The sequence below is a fragment of the Cibotium barometz genome, chromosome 1 (genome assembly GCF_041138505.1).
Source record: "Cibotium barometz isolate CiBa-2024 chromosome 1, ASM4113850v1, whole genome shotgun sequence".
NCBI classification, from domain to species: Eukaryota; Viridiplantae; Streptophyta; class Polypodiopsida; order Cyatheales; family Cibotiaceae; genus Cibotium; species Cibotium barometz.
The window spans coordinates 81,237,855-81,256,045 of record NC_141046.1 but is presented as its reverse complement, the minus strand read 5'-3'; positions in this window follow the sequence as shown (position 1 = coordinate 81,256,045).

The window sequence follows — 18,191 nt, the reverse complement described above, 5'->3', positions numbered from 1 at the left end:
CTCAACCCGTCTATAGCCTTAGAGCCAGGCAAGCGTAGTACCAGTAGAATTGGAAATTACACATCCCAACCCCATGGGGCATTAAACTCTAACCATGTGAGACAACATAGGGTTCTGTGCCTCTTACATTCCCCCACTATGTGAATATGCAGAATACACATGCTATAGATGGTGTTTGAAATAGGAAATGAGGGTACCACTAACACCTATGTCTTTCATGGTTCGTGATTCTTGGAAGGGAGAGGGTGTGGAATTGCAATTAGGAGTGTAATTGGGTAATGTCATTGTAAATTTTTTCATTGTAATCCAATTTTTCCCTTTTTGGTCGATATATATGGAATGACACGGACTATTTGGATCAAGCTTGAATGATCGAAATAAGTTCAATTTGGATAAGTTTGTACAAAATTATTATTTGGATATGTGTGATTAAAAATATTACTTGGATTAAGTATTTTAATTAAAATAACTACATTTAATAAAGTATTTTGGGTAGTCGACCCTTTTTTGTTAAGTGTGAAATTGTTAATTTCAAACCTTGATTTTTTCTATAAATAGGGAACCTCCCTCATTTTTGTCATTTGTATCACTAGCACTTGCGCGCACTGTGCTAGCATACATTCCTTACACTGTTGTCTTGCACTCTCATCGTAATCCTAATGGATCATTCCATGGCGTATGAGAACTTTCTTGCATTTCTAGAGAGGGCTGAGTGGACTGGCCAGCAAAAGCTATTTCACATTTTCTCTCACACCATTAACTTCGAAGCAACTATCCTCCTCACTAAATAGGACTACAAGGAGACCTTGTAGTACATGGAAACATACATAAATCCTTTTCTATGATCATCCCTAGTAGTAACACTCTCTGGGTCCCTTGCGAGCTTCTATGCTACATCAACAAACCGATGCAAACTATCTTAAGAGATTACGTAGGTACCAACAAGTCGTGCAAGAAGATGCACACTTCAAAAGGTGCTCTCCACTTAAAAAATGGCTTCCCTTGGTAAGGGAAACATCAATACAACTTTTTGTCATGGATGTCAACATTTATTCTCATGTTGAATGAACAAGAGTCCCGATGATGAGGTTGAGGTCGGTGACGTTGCTCTGATTTAGTTAAGGGCAAGGAGGTAGATCCAAAGCCCGAGCTCCTTGATCAAGTGGTGGCGGAGAAAGTTTTGGACTTGGTTCTTCGAGAGAAGGAGCAATGGCGGTTGTGGATGCACCCGTGGGATGAGGCCGATGAGATAGGGGCAACACCAAATATGCCCTCATGAGCACTAAGTACACTTAGCTCTGTAGTGATAGATGGAGAGGAGTTTCTTTTCTTGCAGGACTTAGAAAAAATGATAGTGATAGATGGAGAGGAGTTTCTTTTCTTGCAATACTTAGAAAAAATGTTTAAAGTAAAGCAAGATGAGTGTTTGTCTCTCCTTGCCATCGGCCTAGATTGTCCACTTGATATCAGATCCTCTCAATAGATGACGGAGCAACTTGTACCAATTGATGGTACGGTATTAGAGAGTGCCCAATTTGTTCAAGGGCAAATACTAGAGGCTGAGCAGGGTCAAGTGCCCAAGGAGGAATTTAAAGAAGTACAAGCTAGCTTTCCCCAAGTCAGTTTGGTGCATTTGCCTCCTTAACAATTGGAGGATCGCAAGTCCTCAATTAACATTGAGCAGCCAGAATGTGATAGACATTGTCCACAATGCTTTTAGCCCTATGGGAGGATTCCAACTTTTTTCTCTCAAGGCCTTATCTAAAGTGTTGTGCTTGTCTAGCATCTCCAAGAATGTGGAGAAAATTATCCTTATCTCAGCAAGTCGATCAATTTTGCAACCTTTCAAGGAGGCTGCCACCTAAGGTCCTTGTCAATACAATCATCGTCTTCACGAAAGTGTAAGAGAGAGAGATGCCGAGTGTATTGTAGATTCCATCATGTTGGGCACTCTTCCTCTCAAAAACAAGAGAAGGCGCAAGGTCTCAAAAGAAGAAATCAAAAGATCGAAAAATCTGGGATGTAAATTGTAATGCTTCTCATGTAATCCCCCCTTTTTTGGTAAAAAAATACACTTTTTTAAAGTCATCTACTCTGGGGCCAGTTTTAATTTTTATAGTTGAATTTTATATGAAGTGATTTTTTAACTATGCAATTGAATATGAATTTACAATTGAATGGAGTGAGTTCAATTTTGTAGTTGAGTTTGTACTAATTTACTAAATTTTTGTAATTATTTTTGAAATCAACTCCAAAAAAATTAAACAGTCCAAAATAGTTTTTTCAACCCTATCTAGGCCTTCCCCTTCCAAGACCTCCCCCAAGCCTTGAGGGGGCTGCATGGGCCTAGAAGGCCCCAGGCCAGCATGGGACGACCTGGGGCCAAACAGGCTTAGGCTTGGAAAGAGTTTAAAAAAAATGTTTTGGATTCTTTGAAAAAAAAATCTCATTTTTCTGAAAAGTTTTGTTACAAATTCAAAATTCAATTTTGCAATTCAATTGAACAATTTTTTTTTTGTAAATCTCTAGAAGAATTTACAAAAAAATTACACTTGCTGTGAGAAAATTGGTGCAATCTAGTTCAAATTTGCACATGGTACATTAATAAAATATATTTCAAATGTACATATTTCAAAATCTGTCCCAAAATAGGAATCCATGAGTATACAAGCTTAAAATGAGACAAGACAAAAAAATTTGAGCTTTCTATTGATAAAGATAAATTCTTATATAGCACCACTCCTGATTACAAGTCTTAACGACACAAAAGTTTAGCTAATTTAAGATCATTCGTCATTATAGTAACCCACTTGGCATCGATAGCACAGAGGTTTGCATCCTCAAAACAGGTCACCAAAAAAGCTTCTGTAGCTTCATGTAAAGCTTCCAAGGCAGGGCTTTGCACACAATAGCCTTGAGAGTAACTATATAGGATTTCTCTTACAAGAAGTGTGAAAGGTGCCTTAGGAATAAGGAGATCCATATATTTTTGAAATCTATGTATCTCTTGGAGTGCCTTGACTCCATATTTCCTCCTCCTCCTTGGTGCACGTGGAGGCACATTCGGGTTTTGAGGCGCCGGAGCTTTCTTCCAGTCAGGTCCTTTGGCGGCCATGGCAAGGTTGTGGTGGAGGTTCTATTGCCTGCTCTGCTGCTATGGAGGTGCTTGTAAATATAAACACCAAGAGAGCTCCCCTCACTTGTAGAGCCTCCTTGTCCTTCGACTGCTCTTCCTCTCATGTTGGAAGGGGACCCATATTGGTAGGGAGGATCTTCCCAGCATGCTGCCTTCGTGGAGGTGGAATATTTTGTCCTTCCCACGGTGGAGGACCCTGACCCTGACCCTGCTCATGCTCATGCTCGCTGTCAGTTGATGATTTCGTGCTATCAGGATCACGAAGATGCTTTCTAATACCAATAGTAGCAGCATTGGTAGGATGAGGAGGCACTCTACATCAATGTAGTATTCTTAGTTTGAGCCATGGGTGAGAAAGTGAGGAGAATGAAAGTGAAATGATAAAATGAGGCCATAGAGTCATGACGAGTGTTCTTGAAATAGATTCCCTTTGCCCTATAATGTGACTTCTCCAGCCCCCTTGGGTGCTCCACATGTCGAGGGAACCATACTTTTCCAAGTAATTTGATCCATGAGCGTAAACCATATGCTTGAAACAAGCAATTGCGTGAGTTATGAATACATATAGATTGTAACAACTTGATAATAACAAAAATGTACCATGTAATGGGTGATTGATGTTTCCCCCCAATTGTCAATGATGACCGATTGAGTAAATTCAATGACTGTTGTCTTGAATATGCTTTGTTGTTTAGCATTGGTAGTACTTAACATCATGATCGAGAACATCTTGTCAAAACAAGTCCAAACCTTTGCACGCTTATTAACGAAGAGTTGCATCCTTGTCTTAGTTAGTAGTACACTTGCATAACTATTTCCACAACTCCCGTCTTGCTTTGGAGTTTTTCCCTAACACGTTGTGTAAAAAAACGTCTAGCCTTTGCTCCACTCATTGATACTTGTTGTGCCACAATGTGATTATCTCCAAACATCTTTGCATCTTTCACTATTTTGATGTTGCCTCAATGCACCCCCTAGAGAGTTGAGTAGATCCTCCACTTTGGAAGTGGCTTCCATGGATCGAGCGGCGGGCTTCATAGTGAATGCAAAGTCAATGTGCAATTTGAGCAACTTATCAAATATTCTCATCATGGCGTATAACGTGCAGAAGTGAATTTTTTCACATGGGAATGAAATAACGGGATTCCATGTAGGATCCTTGATGGCATCCCTATTAAGTGGTGCTTTCAAGTTGCATGACATGACTCCATCAACCCATCGCAATTTATCTTCCTTCTTGCACTTTTTCTTTGATTTCTTCATGCAAAGAGGGCAAGGAAGTAAAGAGGTAGCACTTGTGTCACAACCAAGCATACATTTGATTGTTTTCAAATCTCCTCCTAAATGCCAATCCACTACAAAGGTACTCACACCTGGAACTTCAAGTTGTTCACCATTTGTTTGTTGCTTGACGACCTCAACAATCCAAGGACATCTTTGAAGCATCCAATCTAGCATTTCATGGTTCTCCTTTGGCACCTTGAAATCTCCTAACCACCAATTATCTTTTTCAGATTATTGAACACTGAAAGAAGGCACCTTTTCCTTGTCCTTTGCATGTGCCATTGTCTCATTCATGAGTGTAAGTCCCATTCTTTCCAATCTACGCCCTTTGACAATTTGACACTCATCTAGCTTCAATACGAAAGAGACCACTCCCATAGACTCTACAATCATGAAGCCACACATGATTACATATACGTGTTATTTGATTTTTCACCATGAATAAGAAAGTTTAAATCATACTAACCTTCATGAGAGACTTTATAAAATTTGATCATTGCTTGTTGAAGTCTCTTCAAATCCACAAAAAATGTTGTTGAAGGCATCGTAATCTAGTCTAATATCACCCTTTGATTTATCCTTCATCAATACTTTTGTTCTCTCTACATGGAAATACTCACCGACAAGTGATCTTACATGTGCATTCTTTGTCTTCTTTGCCAATGCAACTTTGTACGGAGGTGGAAGAAAGTGGCTTTTGATCCCTCACTTGTGAAGAGCCTCCTTTGTGATGGCATGGATGGACTCATAGCCCTTGCGGCTTATATTTGCTTCATCGCAAGCACTTTGAATATCATTTGCACTTAAAATCCCCTGAATGTCCTTCATAATTTCTTTCATCAAAACATCACAAAATCCCTTGTAATTGGAGTCACGAACAATAGCCAACATGTCTTGCTTCCTAATACAAGCTTTCAAAAGACTCTGGGTATAAGTTTGTGAATTCCCCATCATCAATCAAAAAGTTCCTGAAATGTAAACGTTGAAAAAAATTGTAAGTTGTAGAACTCTTATTTAAATTATTCGACACTCAGTTATTCGTATTCACCTTGTTGCCATGATTCACCTTTTCCTAGCACCACCGCCTATTGCAAGTCTATCAATTTCTGATAGCTCTCTTCGGTGTTCCCTTACACCAACTAGGGTTTTCTTCAAATAATCTAATTTGACTCTAAGCTTATTTAATTATTTCTTTTGTTCCTTGATTTGTATCTTCTTTTCTTTATTCTTATTCTCTAAATTCTGCAGTTGTTTTGTTAAATCTTCAATATTTGATTGAAGATGCAAATTTGATGTGTATATATGTTGCATGTAAGCCCTGCCACCACAGACTGTTAGACGTTTACAATATCCAAGAAGCCCATTTTTCCCATCACCAATGTGATGTACTAAACTAGTCAGATCAGTGAATGGTGGGTTATCTAAGGTTAATGGGTCACGTGGATAGAGCACACCATCAACCCATAAGTCTACATGTTTCTTTCCCTTAGCCCTAAGTAAGAAGTGGATGCATTATCCAATAGTTGTCTTACGTAAGGACGTTTGATTGATGCATATTCCTCTTCTACACGAATATGAAGATCTATCTTATGTTTTCTTGTGTTAGTAATATCTTCTAAAGGAGACATGGTTTAGACTAAGGTCAGCAATGAAAGAAGGATTAGAGTAAGATGAAAGGATGATTAAAGGAAGATGAGGTAGTTATTGTTGAAAATGACCTTGAAAAGGTACTTATGAGGGTTACATATGATTGAGGGACCCTTTTTTGATTAAAAAATGTTAAAATTTAAAAATTTCAAAAAAACCCTAATTTTAGGGTCCCTTATACTTGCGTTTTTTAAATTTGGGGAAGAGAGAGGTATGGGACCACATATATATATATATGCATGAGATATAATGGAAAAGGTATGGAGCTTGAAGAGGTAGTTATTGACTGAAAATGACCTTGAAAAGGTACTTTTCGAGGTTACATATGATTGAGGGATCCTTTTTTGATTAAAAAATGTTAAAATTTAAAAATTTAAAAAAACCCCTAATTTTAGGGTCCCTTATACCTGCGTTTTTCAAATTTGGAGAAGAGAGAGGTGTGGGACCACATAAAAAAGGCAAGTGGTCCAAGGAATCTCACACATAACAAAATTCAAAAATGAGAATAGGCTCTAGAAATAGTGGTAACTTTTTCAAAAAGTGAGTGGAACCTAGAGTAACAATAGGAGAGGATCTAGGAGTTACTAGTCTAAAAAGGGACCCAAAAGTAGGGTATTCATTAGCTTGTTCCCTCTACTATGGAGCCAAGTTTAGTATTCTAAACCAAAAAATTAGCAACTTAAGCTAATCCTTACAGGGCTCTTTTTGCACTCCATATTTTCGCTAATGAAGAGTCCTAGTCTAGGACATGAGCATGGACAAGTTGGTAGCAGGCAATTTGCTTAATCGATTAGGTTAGCATTGGCAAGGCCATATCAGAGGGCAACATCTCAAATATCGTTTGTTGGTGTATAATTTGCTGCTAAAACCATACAAGCACGGAATGTTTTGCTCTACCAGCCGCACTAGTTGCTCCTCAACTAGCACAAGCTCTACTACATGTCTCAACCAAAACCCCTTACTGAGAGGTATGTATAGATCACCATAGTTACCATACCCACCTCCGGTATTACTGCCACAACCAACTCCTCCACAAATTGCACCAATATCATAGTATACTCGATGACTCTACGTCCACAGCAAGAATAGGAGAACTATGAGTCTTATGAGCAATAAAAATACTATAAACATGAGAACTATGAGTCTTATGAGCAACAAGACCTATAGGAGAAATACTATCTCTATGGGCATTTAGACAAGTATTTAATCATTTTTATGCACTTAAGACTTTCTCTAAGATATAGCTTTGCACTTGATTAAGGTACTCTCAATATCCATGCTTTAAGGATGAATCAAGATTTTCACTCTCTAAAAATAAGTTGTGTCTTCTTTGGAGAAATGATCTTATCCACATCTACACAATTTGAGTTTCTAAGGTTAAATCTAGGGTCTTGGACTAGTCTTAACTTTAATCTTACCTATGTATATAAAATAATTTATCTTTCTCTCTCTAGAATCCTTGGCCATCCTTTCACTAATAATCTTCTCAAAAATTCTAACTTGAATCGTGACAATTTCTAATTTTCTTTCATTAAACTAGGGTATTCTTTCATGTTGCTCTTATCTTTCATTAAACTATGGTAATTCTCTCATGTTGCTCTTATCTTTCATTAAACTATGGTAATTCTCTCCTGTTGCTCTTATCTTTCATTAAACTAGGGTAATTCTCTCATCTTGCTATTATCTTTCTCTTATTTTTAATCCTACTTTCTCTCTCTAGGCATAGGGGAAACACTAAATTCACAATTTAAATGTAATTTATCCTAGCCAAACCCCATCATCCATATTTTAATCCAAAATCTTATCTAGACTTAGGGTAATTCTCTCATCTTTTGCTATTATCTTTCTCTCTTTATATTTTAAACCCCACTTTCTCTCTCTAGGCATGGGGATAACCCTAAATTCACAATTTAAATCTATTTTTTTCTATTCAAGTCCCAACATCCATAACTTAATCCAAAATCTTGTCTAGACTTCGGTTCACCTCAATTTACTAGAGCATCTAGACTTAGGTTCACCTCAATTTACTAGAGCATCTAGACTTAGGTTCACCTCAATTTAGAGCATCTAGACTACTTTTCTCTCTCTAAATATTAATTTAACCTAACGCTTAGACAATATTAAAATTTTCCCTAGGTTTAAGAGTAATTTATCCCAATCCTTTATTTTCCCTAGGTTTAAGAGGGTTTTCCTAGAGAGACCCATGTTTCCTATGTGGCAAAATATTATGGCTAGCTACTATGGGAGACAGCAAGGCATGTTTTCTTTGCATGCTTCTACCAAAGGGGAAATCTATCCAGACCCGAAGGGTGGTTGTTTCAAGTTGTGGACATATAATTACACTCAGGGTGTTAAGCGAGGCAATGGCCTGGCCGTTTGGCAGCACAAATTGTGTGCCAAGTTTGCGACCTGGGAGGGTGTCAAGTGTAGCAAGGAGTTTAAGCCAATCATGGTCGACTTTGTCACTATTGACAGAAGCGACCATGGATGGCACCCGTGCATCATCAAGGGCACGATGACAAACCTCACAAAACAAGAGATCATTGGTCTTGGCGGGCGGTGGGGTGGTCATAGAGTCTTTAGCAACAAAGGGAGATTCGGCCATGGGATGTGAGTGCCAGTTATATAAATTAACCTTAAAAGTCAATATTAGATAAAATGGGAAAAATCCCTCAAAATGGGAATGTATTTAAAAAATTTATTTTGGCCATAACTTGAACATGCAAACTCCAAATTTGTCGGACAAAGTAGATCTAGATTCTACTTTTCAAGCTCTTTCCAATGATATGTCACATGAAAATGTTTTGACAAACTTTTGGATGAGTTTACCATACCCCCACTTTTTTCATTTCCCACTTTATCTAATATTGACTTTTAAGCATTTGAGACTGTTTACGGAGGTAGACATGATGCAAGTCCCAGTCATGGATTAGTCAGGTTTGTCTCATGAAGGTTCGGCCCAAGATGGCATCATAGGCGGCATTACGAAAGTCCATGACCACAAATGTGAGGTGGAATGTTATGTTAAGTATCCAGCTAATTGTATGGGCTCTTATGAGTTTGTTTTTTTGTATGTGCCCGGTAGTACTCTTTATCTTATTTTTGGTGTTTTTTTTTGATCGCCTTCTTTGAGGCGGGACATCCTCATTAGAGGAATCAAAGTACTTGATGAGTAGACTAGCGCTGAACACTTAATGACCAATATCCAGGTGGTAGGTGGTGTAAGATTCCTCCCCAGCCTCTCAAAATGTCCAGCATGTTTCCCTGTAATCAATTTCCTTTTCTGAAATATAAGAGATCTTGTCTCTGCCTGTTTTGGCATAGAGAGAGAAAATATTCTAGAGAGAGAATACTCAGATTATGAATATTTTTGGATAGAAAAATAACTCATCTTATTAAAATAAGTTCCCCTGAAACAGAAATTCAAAAAGAACTTTCCAATGTACAATTAGAATTAATTGAAAATGGATATGAAGGACCTTAGCCTAAGGGTCTAGATTTTCAGAAATTTTTGGATTATGGTCCAATTAAGGTTCCTATGGGCCAATAGCATCAATCCATGTGTAGGGAGGAGATAAATCCTATTTGTAAAAGAAGATACCCAAAAATGAGTAAATGCTCACATAAGATGAAGAGTTGAATATGTACAAGGTTTATTAGTAAAAAACTATGAGTAATATCAAAAAAATAAGATAAATTGAGTATCCAAAAATGAGTAAATGCTCACATAAGATAAATTGAGTATCCAAAAATGAGTAAATGCTCACATAAGATGAAGAGTTGAATATGTACAAGGTTTATTAGTAAAAAACTATGAGTAATATCAAAAAAATGAGATAAATTGAGTATCCAAAAATGAGTAAATGCTCACATAAGATGAAGAGTTGAAAATGTACAAGGTTTATTAGTAAAAAACTATGAGCAATATTAAAAATATGAGATATTTTTGGGTATAATCATTCCATTTTGACACATATGTAAGGAAGGGGAGTCCATTAAAGGAGGTGCATATTTCACATGCTTGAATGAGTTTTAAACTCAAAAATAATGTGATATTTTTATCTCTCCTCTCTCTTGAACCAAACCAAATCAAAAGGGAACCAAACCGAATCAAAAAAGGAACCAAACTAGGTCCAAATCTAGTCCAAATTCAACCAAACTGAAATTGAAAAATTCTAGACATCAATTAGCTTTGGTTAGAGCCTCCCTCTCCTATAAATAGAACATGAATCCTTTGAAAAAAAGGAGGAGAATTTTAATATTCTAGAACTATGCTGAAATAATGCTAATATTTACTATTCTCTAAAATTCTCTCCAATTTGTAAGAAATTGGAGCTTCCCTCTTTCTTCAATCTCCATTGGTGGCTCCTTCAACATACTAAACCAATTGATTGATTGGGGGCCTCTACCGTGAATAAAGAATCAAGCAATTTGTAAAGTAAGTGGTGAATTTTGATCTTTTCTATAATTTCTCAATGTTTCTCTCTTCTCAACCCCTCTCAAGCTTAAGAAGCTTAATTGGAATGGTTTTTGAATGCTATTGAAGTTAATTGATGAATGGTAGTGAAGAGTTACATAATTTGATGAATGCTATTGAAGTTAATTGATTAATGATAGTTAAGAGTTACATAAATTTCCATTTATGTTTAATTTAAATGGTTTTTATGTAATTTCTCTCTCTCACTCAAGAAATGGTCATACTTATGACCCATTATCAATCCAAATGAAGCTTTTTATAAAGTTTTTTCTTAATCCAAGATTAATCTATACTTGAGGTCAAATTAATGCCTTTTTTCTATGCTTTTAGTTTATGTATTTCATGAATATTGATGATTCAATCCATTATGGATTAATGATCCAACTAGGGATCATTCTAATCATTTCCTTAATGATAAGCTTTATCCCTTAGAAAAATTGAGATTTATCAGTCATAGCAGCGGAGCTATGGCAAAATTTTTATAAAAATTACGCATAAAATAATTTCATTCAAATCATGAAAAGAGGACTTCCTACCATATTCTAGGAATTATCATCCTAGATTAATTGAAAGATATTCATTGTAAGCCTAGAGAAATTGATTTTTATATTATGCATAATTGATTTTCATGCATAGAGGTATGCATAAAAGATTATTATTTTAACATAAAAGTGTTACTTTTATCATAATTAGATTTCATGCATAGAGGTATGCATAAAAGATTATTATTTTAATATAAAAGTGTTACTTTTATCATATTTGAAATTCATGCATAGAGGTATGCATAAAAGATGAATATTTTATTATAAAAGAGTTACTTTTAGCATAATTGAATTTCATGCATAGAGGTATGCATAAGAGATGAATATTTTATTATAAAAGAGTTACTTTTAGCATATTTGAATTTCATGCATAGAGGTATGCATAAGAGATGAATATTTTATTATAAAAGTGTTACTTTTAGCATAATTGAATTTCATGCATAGAGGTATGCATAAAAGATATGGGAAGTGATAAGATGTGATAAGATGCATATGAGATGAGTTAGGATGTGATAAGATGAGTTAAGAAGTGATAGGATGTGTATGGGATGAGATAAGAAATGTATGTGATGGGATAAGATGTATATGGGTTGTGATAGGGTGAGATTATGGATGTGAATGTGGAGGTGGATGTATGCATGTAGATGTGAATGTGAATGTGGATGTATGGATGTGAATGAGGATGTGGATGTAGATGCATGGATGTAGATGTGGATATATGCATGTAGATGTAGATGTATGAATGTGAATGTGAATGTGGATGTGGATGTATGCATGGAGATGTGGATGTATGCATGTAGATGTAGATGTATAGATGTGGATGTGAATGTGGAGGTGGATGTATGCATGTAGATGTAGATGTATGGATGTGAATGTGAATGTGGATGTGGATGTATACATGGAGATGTGGATGTATACATGTAGATGTAGATGTATGAATGTGGATGTGGATGTATGCATGTAGATGTATGAATGTGGATGTGGATGTATGCACGTAGATGTGAATGTACGCATATAGATGTGGATGTATGGATGTGAATGTGCATGTGGATGTGGATGTGAAAATAGATGCATGAATGTAGATGTGGATGTATGGATGTGAATGTGGATGTGGATGTGGATATATGTATGGATGTGAATATATGATATGTGATGTGAAGGAATTTGAAGTGATGAGATGGAAAATGATGTGATGGGATGAGTACACATATAAATGGAATGTGGAATAAGTAATGTGGATTGATGAGGGATAATGTGGAAAAATGAGAGTTTATATAGAAACTGTATTTGTAAACTGTTTGTAAATACTGTTTGTAAATGGCTGTTTTATGTCAAGAATGCTGGGGAAGCATTTTGACCATCTTGTGATTAAGGTCGTACTGATAAAGTTGCAACTGCTGACGGAGAGTCAATGGTGGACGTCTCACATAGCAAGGTCGGTCGAGGTCTTTACCAGCCTCGGTTCGATTAAAATGGTGAGCTTCCGGTACGGTGGATGAGGGACCAAGGAAGCAGCCTATGAGTGAAGTGCTAGGTCACCTGCGAAGGATCCTAGAGGGTGCTGACCATATGGTGCTCAGGCTCTGGGTCGCCTAGGATACCCACGCGTGCGTCGAGGAAGATATTGGAACAAGGAGTAAGAGTTGTTTTGTGAAACCGGGCATGGATCTGGTTGATTGACCTTGCTGGTCTTCAATGGATGAGTCCATGGCTCTTTATATGGATCTGTTGGTTGATCTTGCTGATCTTCAACGAGAGTTCATCTGGATTTTTATAAGTGATTATATTGCTGAGTATTATGGGCTAGGAACTATTGAAAAGGCCCCTGAGCGTTCTAGTTGCCAATGATGCCATAGATACTCTGATGAAGGAATGATGGGAAATTAAGAATCAACCGGATAATTTGGAAGATTGTGATCAGTGATACTATGGTTTTATTAAAGGATTGTTTTAAAACTGATTGAATTTGTGAAAAAGGCAATTTCATATTGGGTGTGTAAGTGGTGTGACTAGTTTTATTTTTGCATGAATATCCGGCTAGGGGGCCTGGGACTCTTTTCCTTGGTACCCGGGACAAAACCTAACCAAATTCCTAATTGGATCCCATCACTACAGTGGTTGGACGGTTGGCTAACCCATGGGACTGGATGGGGTTAGGCTGGACTGATGGATCCGTAAATCGAGACTCAATTTCTGTTATTACGATAGATAAAGTAAATCCCGGATATTGTTCTATGGGTAGGAATCAACGGCTGTGCCTCTTTGATGGGGAAAAAAGCGTTGATCCCAATGATCCAAGTGCAAGTTTCTTCCTTGATCTGACCGAGTATCTTTATAGGTAAAATCAGATCAGCTTGATCAGTAATGGTCTTGACTACGTTAGAGAAAAAAGTTATCTTGGTGGAATCGCCCGTGCTTTCCAGGTAAGAGAAGTTTTTCCGAGTCCGGTTTTTGGAAAAATCGACGGATTAGTCTCTTGTCCGGATATCCGTGGACGAGGCCCCGAATGTGGGACCCCTATCCCGCGCGAGAAGTGCTACTTCTGCTGCTAGTACCCCGAATCTGTTGCTCGGTGGGACAGGGATCTCACAGGTGGCATTATTAAGGAGGGGTTAGTAAAACAATGGTGTTAGTAAGCAAGTGGCGAGGGGGGAATTCTGGAGGGATAAAGAGGCAACACGCATGGAGACTGCTTACGCTCCGAGATGTTTATATCGATGGTGATGTACATGAAGCTACATGAAGCTTGCTTGAGCATCTTTGTCAAGACACTGTGATGGGTATCTTGGCTCTCGTGGATGTTGAGTCAACAGGTTGCGTTGTTCTCTCTTTTTCTTTTGGTGCTTTGTCTTCTTCTGTCATGGTAGCTCATGGAGCTGGGATCTTATTTTAATAAAAGTGCTAGTTGATGGGCAAGGATCCATAGGTGTTGAGCCGAAGAAGAATGGGTAGGATTGATTAGACATGAAGCGTAGTTATTCAGGTGCAATAGGGGTGATTAAGAAGATCCAAGTGATGGGTCATACCATGGACTAGGCTTGCACCCACCCTGGTCCCCCCATCCAGAGATGTACCTGGAAAATTGTCGATGATGAAGCTTTATGCGGTGTGTGCACATAGGATAGAGCCTAGTGAGATTTACAGGTGTTGTGCATGGGCTAGGGCAAAAGGTGTGCCTGTGGTCCTAATCACCTAGATAATCCTTTTTTTATTTTTATTTTTTATTTTTAAATTTTCATTGCTATGTGTTTATTGGTCAGTACCCCTAAAGAGGGTTGTACTGAGTGGCTCATGTGGCTAGATATGTGAGCTTATCTTTGAGTGGTTTGAGAAGCTCAGCCATTTGGAGCACTGCCCCTTGGTTTGGTGACGAAGTAGAGGGGCGAGGTGGAGCTTCATCGTTAATGAGGGTCCATTGGTTGAAAGGGTTGGGTGAATTGAGCTTTGGAGTGCCCATGGGTTGGTGGGGTGTGGGCAAGTCTGGAGGATTTTGTAGAGGAGGAGGGGACATGCCTGCCTGTTGGTCGCCAAACCATCTTTGTTGATTGGACCGGTACTGGCGTGGTGGGTGCGGTTTGGGAAAACTTCTGAGGGGTATGCCTTGGGAGCCAAATGATGGAATTCCCATCATGGAAGCCTTGGGCTTCTATAAGACATTTGGGCACCCAACGTTGCTACCAAAAGTGATGAAGGTCCATGGTTGGCATGGCTTCCGACTTTTTTGTCGATGAGGCTTTGAGCTATGAGGTGGTTGTTAACGCGGAGGAGAGGCTTTTGATTGTCACTTGGGGAGCCACAAGTGTGTTGCCTTCATGGAAGCCTTGTGCTTGGAGCACATTTGTAGGCACCCAGCATTGTTGGCTTCGCTATGCTTGGGGTTGCCGAACCCGTGGTTGTGGGACCTTTTGCCGCGGCTTCTTGGGGAGTTGTTGTGGTGGATGAGCACAAGCAGCATGCTTGGGTAGCCAAAGGCAAGTGATGCCTTCATAGTAGCTTTGTGCTCATAAACAGGTGGTTGAGGACTAGCCCACGTTGAAGCTTTATCTTAGGGTTGGTGTTTGTTGGCTTAGTTGTCTTTTTGTGCTTGGGTTTTAGAGATGGCCATCTGGGGATCCATGGTTCTATGCAGCCATTGTAGAATCCCTAAGCGGCTAAAAGATTCTTGGGCACCCACCATTGATTGTCATGATAAAGATATGAGGTCAGGGTGCTTGTAGTGTGGGTGGTCAAGGATGTAGAGTTGAGGGGCATTGTCGATGATGAGGCTTGTTTGTCATTGGTTGGTGGTGTTCACAGTGGTCAATCGACCAGCTTAGGAGAGGCATGGGGTGGGGGAATAGGGAAGACTGCCAGTGATGAGGAGGGGGCATGAGGGGGAAGGGTAGTCGAGGGTGAGGATGTGTGGATGATTTCCTCTTGGGGACACAAGAGGACAATGGACTTTTTGATGTTGATTTCCATGGTGGCCGTTTCTTCATGCCAATTGATTTGGTAGTGAGTGGCATTAATCCACTCTTTTCCAATGATAATCCGGTCTTGGAGTGCTCCTGCATCTACAACATGAAATCTACAATCCAACTGGTTATTTCTAATAGATATTTTAGGAATGACAGACCCAACACTCATTAAACGCATTTCATGTGAAATTTGAATATAAGTGTTTTCTTTTGTTAGTGTGGGTTTTCCGAGAGCTTTCCACACCTCCTCTCTCTTGCAACTCTAATCTAGCATGTGTAGTGTGCTTAGGGTTAGGTTTGGAAGTGATTAGTGCTAATCACTTGTTCCCTCTTGCTTCCTCTCTCTCTCTCTCTCTCTCTCTCTCTCTCTCTCTCTCTCTCTCTCTCTCTCTCTCTCTCTCTCTCTCTCTCTCTCTCGTGATTAGGCTAACCAATGTGATCCTCTTCCATGGAGGTCCCACACGATCTTCACGAGAGAGCTTGCATCACCCGTTGGATTAGAGCAACCGCCTCGGTGTGACAACGAGTGCAGGAGGATGGTGATGACGAGCGGCTACGGTGGAGCTCTTGAGCCATGCTGCTCGAGCTCGACAAACGGATAGGTAACTTCCCACAACACCTTAGGATAGGGTTTCCTTAACACCTTTGGCACCGCTGTCGGGGAGCGTCATCCACTACTTGTGTCTACGCTATCTTTGATTCGAATCCGACGGAGTCTCCATAGCCCCCGATGCCAGTAGTCTCTTTGGCATGCGGTTTTTTTATTTTTTGTTGTATTTTAATGTTTTATTTAGTTATTTTTTATTTTTTTGTTAAGATTCATGTACAGCTTGGTGTTTAGAGTAGGATTACTACTTGTTTGAGTTAAAAAAATTTGTGATTTGGGTGATTAGAGAGTCTAATCAAGAGGATTTTTGCTTAAACCTAAATCATTTTTCTTAATTTTTAGCTTAATCCTTTTTCTTTTACTTAATCCCTTTGCATAGATACATTATCATTACTAGATAGAACATTAAACAAATAGAAAAACCAAAAAACCATAAACTATCTCTTAATTTTTACTAATTATTACTAATCTACTGGTTAGTGTGATTAGTGGACTTAAAGAGAGCAAAAAACAAAAAACTTGAGCCTAATTTCTTGCAATTAGACTAATTGGAGTGGCATTAGTGTTCTGAACACTTTTCTTAACTCAAATCTATGTTTAGTTCACTCCAATTAGGCCTTAATTAGCAAGAATTAGCACTAATTTGGTCTCTTTTGTCTAATTTTCCCTCTTTTGAGTGGATTAATTAGTGACCTAATTAGTGAAATTATTTTAGAGTAATCACATCTCTGGATTAGCATAAACATTGCTAATCCACCTATCAAATCCCCATGCTTAAACTCCTCACCAATTAGGAGTAATTTGAGGGGCAAAGAAGAGGGTTAAGGAGTAATTAACTATGGGATTAAGGAGATTAATCTTTAGTTGACTTAGAGTGCCTCTAAATTAGTAGAAATCCACTATTTTAGAGGTAGCCTTTAACTTTAGCCCTTTCCCACCTACATGCATTAATGAGGGAGTCTTAGTTGTCCCCCACTCACTTTCCTCCAATTTGAAATTCAAATTTCAAAAGTTGTTGTGGCTGTTCCTTCCCAAGTGCAAGTGCCGTGGTCGTTCCTTCCTAGTTGCCGTGAGTGCTCCTTCCCAAGTGCCATGGCCGTTCCTTCCCAAGTGTCGTGGTCGTTCCTTCCCAAGTGCAAGTGATGTGATCGTTCCTTCCCAGTTGCCCCGTAGACGTTCCTTCCCAAGTGTTGTGGCCATTCCTTCCCAAGTGCAAGTGCCATGGCCGTTCCTTCCCAAATGCCGTGGCCATTCCTTCCCAAGTGCAAGTGCCGTAGTCATTCCTTCCCAAGTGCAAGTGCCGTGGCCATTCCTTCCCAAGTGCAAGTGCCATAGTCATTTCTTCCCCAAAAAAAATTTCAAAAAATAAAAAAAATCAAAGTTTCCAAATCTTTAGTGGTGCTTATGGTCTACCTCCCCGACTCACTAGGGTTGTTTTTACATGCATAAAATGCCTCAAAAGACCAATTTTAACCTTCAGGGTCCGTTCAAGCACCTAAGATAAAAGTGAGATAAAACTCCAATTTGGGGCCCGCGTGCGCATTATAAAAGCTTTTTTAAGCTTCCCCGCACACTATGGACACCTTTAGGTCATGGTTGCATGCCCCCAATGCCCCCATTCCATTTGGCTGCACCCTAGCCCCCATTGCAGATTCACATGTGGTTGCCACACCACACCTCTTTGGCCGTGAGAGAAAAATGATTTTTGAAATGCCCTCATCTAGTGGGGTCCCTCCATACATGCATCTCGACATGGATAGATGCCCCGAGCACACTCCTGTACCTTCTTCTCTATCCACCACGGATCTATTCCCAAACCCCACCCTTGCACCACCTCTCTTTGCGACACAACTTAACATTCTGAGCTTAGCACAAGCTCTAGGAAAGGGGAGTGTCACATCACTTGCACCCCCAACCATCACATACAAAACCTATGTGGGTGAAAATTTTCAAACTTCTTCCAAAATTCCACGGAGTTGGAGACCCTGTATTCCACATAAAGGTCGTTAACCAAATCTGTCAAGCATTTGAAATTTTTGAC